Below are 9,153 nucleotides of genomic sequence, written 5' to 3'. Positions count from 1 at the left end.
AAAAAAAAAAAAAAAAAAAAAAGTGTGATGGGAGAACAAGAGGCTAAGGGATGAAGTCTAGGGGGAGGTAGGAGGTGGCCTTTGAACTGGGCATTGAAGGATGTATAGGAGCTCATCAGATAGGAGGGGTTGGGGTGGAACTAGCACTCCTTCTTTGGTGGAAGACATGTTTTCTTTGACCCTCCTTTTTCATGCCCACGCTTTGATATTCCCTTCCAAGAGAAAATACCAAGTGTCTTAGATTGCCATTTTTTATATGCATCTCCAATTTGAAATGGCCCGTTTGGGTGTCAGGTACACCGTCATTCACACTCGACTCCAAAGCCAAGTCGGATGCGTTTTGCAATGTTGGACACTGGTGATTTCACTGATGGATGCTTCTCTGGGAATTGTCTGCGGGAATCTGCTTCTTTCTTTCTTTGATGTTGAAAATGAAGCAGGATAACTTGGAGGCTTGGAGGGACGTGTTACATAAGACATATTCTCCTATGTGGGTACGAAAACTCTTCCTGACCTGGATCCTATTGCTACACAGCCACACCTGGGCCAGATGGCAGGGGGGTGAGCAGAGGTCCTGGGAAACCAGAGAGGATGTGAAACGCACTCCAGGAGGATGACCCAGAGGCTCCTTTGAGGACATCTGTCTTGAGACACCACTGGTGACAACGTGACAGCAGTAATATCTGAGTCCCCCACTACATCTGGTGTTACCCAAATAACAGGAGAGCTTGTTTGCAGCTGGCCTCGTGAACAGCCCCAGAAAGATCAGCTGGGGCCGTCAACAAGGCGTCTGTCGAGCTGCTGTTGCCCAGGTCATCCTGGCGGTATGAGGCACTTAAGGAGGAGCAGGCAGTGCCCAGCCATGACCTGCCAGCTCAGGTGATCAACCTGCCTGGGTGCCAGGGTGCCCTTGCTCTCTGGTCGGGTTTCAAGGTGCGAGATGGGTCGGGGGAGATGTGAAAGGCAAAGCCACCCAGAATGGAATTAAGCTACTTTGTGATGAAACATATACACATTTTTAAATGAGGTTTTCAAAATGCCACAGAGTTTGTATTGCGTCTGGTCCCCCTGACCGTTGAGTTGAGGCTGCCGGGTGTGAACATAAATGTGGGATGGTTTCAAAGTTTTTTGCATAATGACAATTTTCAGAAATTTGGAATATCTACCTGGACTCACAGAATAGAATTTTCCAGCTGGAAAGTATTTAGGGAATATGTAATTTAGAGAGTGTGGTCCATCTACACAGAGAGCAGAGAGTTGGACTTAGATGTAGATTCACACCAGGCCCGTCAATCAAACAACTACCTGTGTGACCTTGGGCAAATGATCCTCTCTCAAAGCCCCCATTTTCCTATCTGTAAATTAAGAATTAGACAGTTATTTCCTAGGATTATTGGGGAGTTAAGTAAGATGGTACAAGTGATCATGCAGGGCTACCGAGGGCTCTCGATACATTTTATTTTGACTTTTCTCCAGCCTATTTACAGGTGAGGAAGCTGAGGTTTATGGAGGTGAAGTTGACATCACGTTATCCTCAGTGGTCCAAGCGAAGCCCACCCGTCTTCCTCCTTCCTTCTTTTCCTGGTCCTGTGCTCCCACCCCACCTCTCTTCCTCCTTCCTACCCTCGTTTTTCCTTATTCAGCTTGTAATTTATTCCCCTTTCGCTCCCACCATCAGCAAACATTATACCGCGTCTAGTGGGTAGCTTTTACTTTGTATGTAGTTTTGCAAAACACGTATTTTGTACGAATGTATTTTTATTTGTTAAAAGGTTTGAGTTTATGTGTATATGCTTATGTGTTTTGTATACACATATTTATGTAGATATATATTTACATATATTTGTGTATGTATACGTGTGTAAATATGTATTTATGTTTCTTATTTTTTGCCCTAAGCACTGTGTTTATAATCCGTCCATGCTGCTCTGTGTACACATTACCTTGCTGCTCATCACTGCTTAGCTTTCCATGGTGTGCACTGCATGGTGTGTGTCCAGAACATTCTACATAGCCCTCCACGAGGTTGGGCACCCAGGTTGCCTCCAAACCCCCTCCCTACCACCACCATCACATCTTTCTCCTTGTACATCCTAAGGCAGCACCAAAAGGCATTTATTTGTTCCAAGTTCCCCTCTCCTATTAGGCTGAGAGTCCATGAGAGCAGATTTCCTGACTTTTATACAAAGCACCTAGCACATAGTAGTATCTCAGTAAACATGTGGCCATTGGCTTCTCGGGCAGCTGGACACATTGGCTCAGGCCAAACCTCCCAATGGCCTTATCTCCAGGAAGAGTGACTAGTATTACTTTACCTGATAAAGGTTCATGATCAACCAGGGAAGCATCTTTTAGGAAAAGATGAAAATCATTCAAATGGGGCTTGTCATTTGAATTCCTTTGAACGCATGATATTATGCATTTATCCATCCAGACAAATAATTTTGAGCACTTACTCTAAGTAATGGAGGTATGAATTATGCACACCGTTTGAATGCTTTCAGGACTCCCAAATCCACGGGTGATTCCCGCTTCCAGGACACTGACCCCCCATTCGATGGAACTGGGGTGGCATTTGGAGAGGATGCTGTGAGGATGCACACAGGGGAGGGTGTGTGGAGGCTCCTGGGTCAAGCCCCAGTGTCACTCCGGAAAAGGAGACACCTTGACAACTGTGGGAGGTGAACTGTTTCATAATTAGTGGAAACACTTGTCTTCCTGCGAGGTATGTCTTCTAGGCCGATGGGAAAAAGCATTAGGACTTTTTTCCTATGGCCTTTCCTTTCGGGGGTGGGAGGAATGGTCTACTTTGATACAAGATTCTTTTTTTCTATTGATTTTGTGATTCTGAGTGAGCAAACATAATTGTAATTGACATGTAACAGAGTCACTCCAGACCTGGGGTCTGCAAACTTTTTCTGCAAAGGACCAGGTAGTAAATCTGTTATACTTTACAGGCCACCTGACCTCGGTCACAAGTTCAGCTCTGCCACTGTAATGCAAAAGCTCTCATTAGATAATGTGTAAGTGAATGGGCTCAGCTGTGTCCCAATAAAATTTTATTTTAAAAAACAAGACGTGGATCGGGTTTGGCCCGGGGGCCATAGTTGGATCCTGATTTGGAAACTCACTCATTTGCTACATCTAGAAAACAACATAAATTTAGCAGGTCTATTAAGACAGATCAGCTCCTGTTTCTTCTTAATTTAATTGGCTATAATTTTAGGGGGATACCCTTAGCAAAACTGTTGGGAGTAATGCAAAGGGAAGACAGAAGAGGAATTTGTAGTGTATTCGTTTGAGCTCAGCTTGGTTGTGCATGACAGAAAACCTAAGTAATGGTGGTTTATGTAAGAGAGAAGTTTCTTTCTCTCTCCTGTATATACAATTTGGAGGTAAACAGCCCAAGAATCTGATGGCTATTCTATTTTCTCCTGTGAATGGTCTTGGTTTCATGATTCAAGGTTGCAGCAAGCGGGCTTCCCTGGTGGTGCAGCGGTCGAGAGTCCGCCTGCCGATGCGGGGGAGGCGGGTTCGTGCCCCGGTCCGGGAGGATCCCGCGTGCCGCGGAGCGGCCGGGCCCGTGAGCCGTGGCCGCTGAGCCTGCGCGTCCGGAGCCCGTGCTCCGCAGCGGGAGAGGCCACGGCAGTGAGAGGCCCGCGTGCCGCAAAGAAAAAAAAAAGAAAAAAAGGTTGCAGCAAAAGCATCCCAGGTAGATAGATGGGGAAAAGGAGGAGGAGAAGAATAGTAAATTAAGAATATTCACCCTGTCAGATGCTTTGCGGGTCACTTCCACTCATAGGCTGTCATAGTTGAGTTTATGTGTCGGTGTGGCTAGGCCGTGGTACCCAGCTTTTGGTCAAACTAGATGTTGCTGTGGAGCATTGGGGTTTTTTAATGTGATTAACATTTAAATCAGTAGACTCCTGAGTAAAACAGATTACCCTCCACAATATGGGTGGGCTTTGTCCAATCAGTTGAAGGCTTTAAGAGAAAAAAGACCAACCTCCTTGGAGGAAGAGGGAATTCTGCCTCCTGACGGCCTTTTTCCTGGGTTTCCAGCCTTCTAGCCTACATGGCCCTACCCTGCAGCTTTCATATTTGCAAGCCCCTGCAATCTAATGAGGCAATTCCTTAAATTCCTTAAAATACTCAATCTCTATCTCTCTCTCTACACACACACACACACACACACACACACACACACACACACACACACACACGCATGCACACACGCACGCATGCACACATCCTATTGGTTCTGTTTCTCTAGAGAAACCCAGTCTTCAGGAAACTTATCCACTTTTCCTCCCCCTTGGTAATTTTCAGTATGTTATCTATATAAGCTCTTTTTCTAAACCTGCTTCTTTAGATCCTGGCTGAACTCTCCAGGGAATCTTACCTTTCTGCCCATATTCGCTTTTATTTTCAGGGAACTGTAAGTTAGAAGTGGCTTCTCTTACAGGTGGTTAATGCTAAAAAAAAAAAATTAAAAATCTTCAGGGATCCTACTCTAAGGACATTTTCATCCCTACCTTACAGCAACGAGGCAGCCAGTGTGTCTGTCTCTTGGCAGTTTTGCTGTCTGCACATAGTAGGTGCTTGATAAAGACCTGCTGATGGAGCAAGTCGTGAAGCAACGCTGTTTTAGCCGATTGGTTACTCTGGGCAAGGTGAATGGAAATCAGAGGAGTGAGAAATGGCCTGGAGCTGCAGCGGGACCCAGGCTTGCACATCCACAAACAAACCTAACTAGCCAAGCCTGTGCCAGCCGCCCATCTTGGACACACCTGGGTGGGAGAGAAGGCTGAAGGCTGAATCGTGCTCACGTGAACAAGCCTCCATCCAGGTGCACCTGCTCAGGACTGCTGTGCTTTGGGTCCACGCCGGGAGGCTGACTGCAGGCTCTGAGATGTTCCTCGTAGCACTGGGCAATGGGGCCAGTGGGAATGGGAGGTGGATACATGGCAGGGTGAGCATTTGGTGGCAGCCTCCTTGGCAGGCAGGCTGCCACACTCTGCCAGGCTCAGCTGCCTGTGTCCAGCAGGTGCAGTGAAGAGCTGGCGGGGCTGAGAAGCAGGCGTCAGGGTAGCCCCTGCTCGGTGCTCCAGGAAGGTGCTCAGCTGCAGAATGAAGACGCCCCGCTTGCGCGGCTTCTCTCTGCCCCCTTGGTACAGGGAACACTCACCTGGGAAGGGCTAGGTCCATACCGCTCTCCAGATCCTCCCTAGAGCCACACGAGGGGCTCGCCCAGAGTGAGGCCTTAGTGAGAACACTTTAGCAGCCTGCCACTTTGAAGATGCTGTGATGTTTGGGAGCCTTACTCTTGTTTTGAGTAACTCTGCCATTTACTACTGACTGTGTGACTCTGGAAGAGCTGCTTGTTTCAAGCCTCAGTTTCCTCATCACTGAAATGGGGTAACAATAGGTGTTAGGGGGTGAATTGTGTCCCCCCCCACACACCTTTATAACTTGAAGTCCTAACCCTCAGGACCTCAGAACATGACTGTATTTGGAGACAGGATCTTTTAAAAGGTGATTAAGGTAAAACGAGACCACTGGATGGCCCCTAATCCCATAGGACTGGTGTCCTTGTGAAGAGAAGATCAGGACAGACACACACACAGAGGGACCACCATCTGCAGACCAAAGAGAGAGGCCAACACTTTGACCTTGGACTTCAAGTGGTACTTTGTTGTGGTGGCCCTAGCGAACTAATGCCATGGGTATCTAAGAGATTTTTAAGGATCAATTAAGATAATAGGTATCAAATGCTCAGCGTCCTTCCTGGCACAGACTAGCTCAGTATTTTCAATATTCTACTCCGCACGCATTTCAGGGCAGTGTGGTATGGTGGCCCCTGGCCTGCACGCCCAGGTTTAGGTTGGGCACTTACTTGTTGGGTAACCATGGGTTTCATAAATTCTCTAAATGTCAATTTTCTTTTGTAAAATGGGGGAATCACAGGGCCTGCCTCACAGAGATGCTGGGCTTGGGTGCATAGCACAGGGCAGTACCAGGCAGCCACTGTTACTGTCATTATTATAAAGTAGCTAAGCGTTGACTTTCTCCCTTTGCTAAGGATGGATGCTATCAACTCAATGTTCACTGAGGCTTGGAGAGAAGGGTGCAGGACACACTTCAGCTTAAAGGATAAACTTGGGCAGGGTGTTTTTCCTCTAGAGGGATACTGATTAATTTTAGAACATGGACAAAAGGCAGCCCTTTCTCTCTCTTAAGGATCTACCCTTTTAACAGATTGTTTTTTAGATTTATTTTTGTTGTTGTTGTTGTTTTACTGGGAGTATGGTTGATTTACAATGTGTTAGTTTCAAGTGTACAGCAGTGATTCAATTATACATACATATATTTCTTTTTTTTCAGATTCTTTTCCCTTACAGGTTATTACAAAAGATTGAGTATAGATCCCTGTGTTATACAGGGATCTATAATCCCTCCTGTGTTATACAGTAGGTCCTTGTCAGTTATCAATTTTATATATAGTAGAGTGTATCTGTTAATCCCAATAGATTTATTTTTTATTGAGGTAACACGGGTGTATAACACGATATGTTTCATGTGTACAACGTATTTCGACCTCAGTGTCCCCTGCAGTGTGCTCACCACCAGAAATTTAGCTCCCATCCATTTTGCCCCTCCCCCTTCCCCTCTGGTAACCACTACTCTGTTCTCGGCATCTATGTTTTTGTTTTTGGTTTGTTGATTTATTTTTGATTGTTTGCTATCCTCCACACTTGACTGAAATGATACGGTATTTGTTTTTCTGTGACTTATTTCAGGTAACAGATTTTTAAGTGTACAATGCAGCATTGTTCGCTAGAGTTGTGATGTTTACAGCAGCTCTAGAACTTGGTCATCTGGCAGAATGGAAAGTTTATCCACGTTGAATAGCCACTCCCTGCTTCCCTGGCCCCCCAGCCCCTGGCAGAACCATTCTACTCTCTGCTTCTGTAAGTCTGACGATTTTAGATTCCTCTGTGTAAGTGGAATCATGCAGTATTTGTCCTTCTGTTACTGGCACATGTCACTCAGCGGAAGGTCCTTCAAGTCCACCTGTGTTGTCTGGCTTATTAGGAAGTCCTGCCCTTTCTCTTTGAAAAGCAGTCAAAGTCAAGTAGGCAGAAAAGTTGGCCTCTGGACACCTGGTGCCAGAAAAGCCCATGGAAAGGTTCCGAGTGGCACCACCTGGCCTGTCCATCCACCAGCCATTTGCGAGCTGTACCACCCAGTGGCTCTTGAAGAGAGAGTAGCTGAAGGAGGGGTGGGGGTGGGTGGGGGAGGGGCTGGTCGGGCAAGCGCCCAAGTGATCTGATGATCTGATGCCAGCAGGAGACTTCGCTGAATTATCAGGTATAATCTTGCAAAACGTGCGTGAACTTCGCATTACATCCAGATTCATTTTAGATGTAAAATAACATTTAAGGTCGTTATTGAGAAATAAAATAGAAGTGCCCGAAGGGTTTCATGTCAGCCCCCACCAGACACAGCTGAGCACCCTGGGGTACCACCGAGTGGGTTAGACCCAGGGTTCTGGAAACCGTGAAGAGGAGGCAGGTCCTGGCTCCTTTTGCTTCTCCCTGCCCCCCGTTGGTGTCCCTGTCCTTGGATATCAGTCCTGGGTGGCGTTCATGGCCCCCACAAGTTAGCGGTGGATGCTTTTGGAGATGTCAACAGATGGTGGTTTAAGATTTGACCCACCCCAGAGGTTTTGATTTAAGAGGAAACTCTGGAGGACAGACCAGTTCTGAGATGCTCAGCAATGAACCATTTTGCCGCAAGGGCTGCTGGTCTCACCCGTCACCGAGGTCCGCACCCCCCCCCCCCGGGGGCTGCTGTGGTCCAGGTGTGCGAGGAGAGGGTGGCTGCTCACCTCACTGCCCAGGTCTCCTTTCTGAGTCTTTGCTGCTGGGGCCTCGATGTCAGGTTTGCTTGGGGACCTCACACCGCAGTGACCCCAGCTTTCGCTCCTTAGAAACCCATAATTGGGCAACAACTCCCCGGAGGGCTTGTGTGGCCTGGCACACTCCCTCCAGCCCACACTGGGGATAACCTATGTTCCAGACACCCTGGGATCAAGCCACAAACACAGGGATCCACGCCACTGTTGTTCCCGTCCCAGAAACTCCCCGTCCCGCAGGGACATCTAAGTCAAAGGCAAACTCAACAAAAGCAAAGCCTGACTGTGGGACAAGGCTCTTACACGGGGCTTTCCTTTTCGTACGCTTGGCCAAACCAGGCAAGCTCCAGCTTCCCATCCTGACCTTTCGGTATCTGTGCCCAGGCCGTCGTGGAAGGTGCAGGCAACTCTGCACTATCTGGACTCAACTGTCAACTCTAGGGAAGGACACAGTGCCATGGATCTTGCCGGTGTGTGTCTGTCTGTTCTTGTCAAATGACTGGGGTCAGGGGGCCAGGGAAGGAGCAGGACGAAGGGAAGTCTTCTATGAAACACCTTTCAACTGGATACAGACCTGCCTCGCCTTCTCTCTACAGGGAACTGCACTGGCTTCGCAGGGGTGAAGGCAAGACAGACCAGCGGCTCGGGAAGGACTTCCTTGCTGAGAGCGCTTGTCAGGGCTGGGTGGGGTGAGGGCTACGCTCCCCCGGGCCGGTGAGTGTCTGTGGCCAGAAGCCCTTTGGTGGAGGCAGAGGCTCAAGGCAGGGAGGGGATAGACAAGTACTAACAGAGGACACCTCACACACAGGGGCAGCAGAAGACCCCTAGGACTGGAGCTGGCTGCAGTTTCTGGAAGGCCCAGGTATCCCCACCTGCAAGCTATTAGCTCATCAAGCTCAGAGTCCCCCAGCAGCTCGGTCCGCCCAGGGTCAGCGCCAAGCTCAAGGACATCAGGCCGGGAGAGCAGGACGGCCGTCTCTGCCCCTGCTTTCTCCTTGAGCTCAGGACTCGGCAGGGAGCCCTTGCGTTCCTGTAAGGTCACCCCATGGGCTTCTTTCTTTCTTTGCTTCTTTTAATCAACAGACACCCTTGAGGTCCTGGTTGATTTTCACAGAGAAACAGAGGATTCTTTGAGTTAAAAGATGGAACATAATAAGTTTTCTGAATTTTAAGGAAAATAAAGGCCAAGATTTCCATAGCTAGCGATCCAGGAGGAAAAAAAAAACACCCACCAG

At 48.0% G+C, this 9,153-nt stretch overlaps 1 protein-coding gene across 1 annotated transcript in view; it reads left to right on the top strand.

Annotated features, from left to right (window-relative positions):
* Positions 1-9,153, top strand: part of DPP6 (dipeptidyl peptidase like 6) — an 800,631-nt gene that overhangs the window by 225,555 nt on the left and 565,923 nt on the right. The gene's annotated exons all lie outside the window — the stretch shown is intronic.

This window comes from Lipotes vexillifer, unplaced genomic scaffold, assembly GCF_000442215.2.
Source record: "Lipotes vexillifer unplaced genomic scaffold, Lipotes_vexillifer_v1.1 scaffold944, whole genome shotgun sequence".
Classification (NCBI taxonomy): domain Eukaryota; kingdom Metazoa; phylum Chordata; class Mammalia; order Artiodactyla; family Lipotidae; genus Lipotes; species Lipotes vexillifer.
Note: the sequence above shows the minus strand (reverse complement) of the source record. Positions and strands in the feature narration are given on the sequence as shown.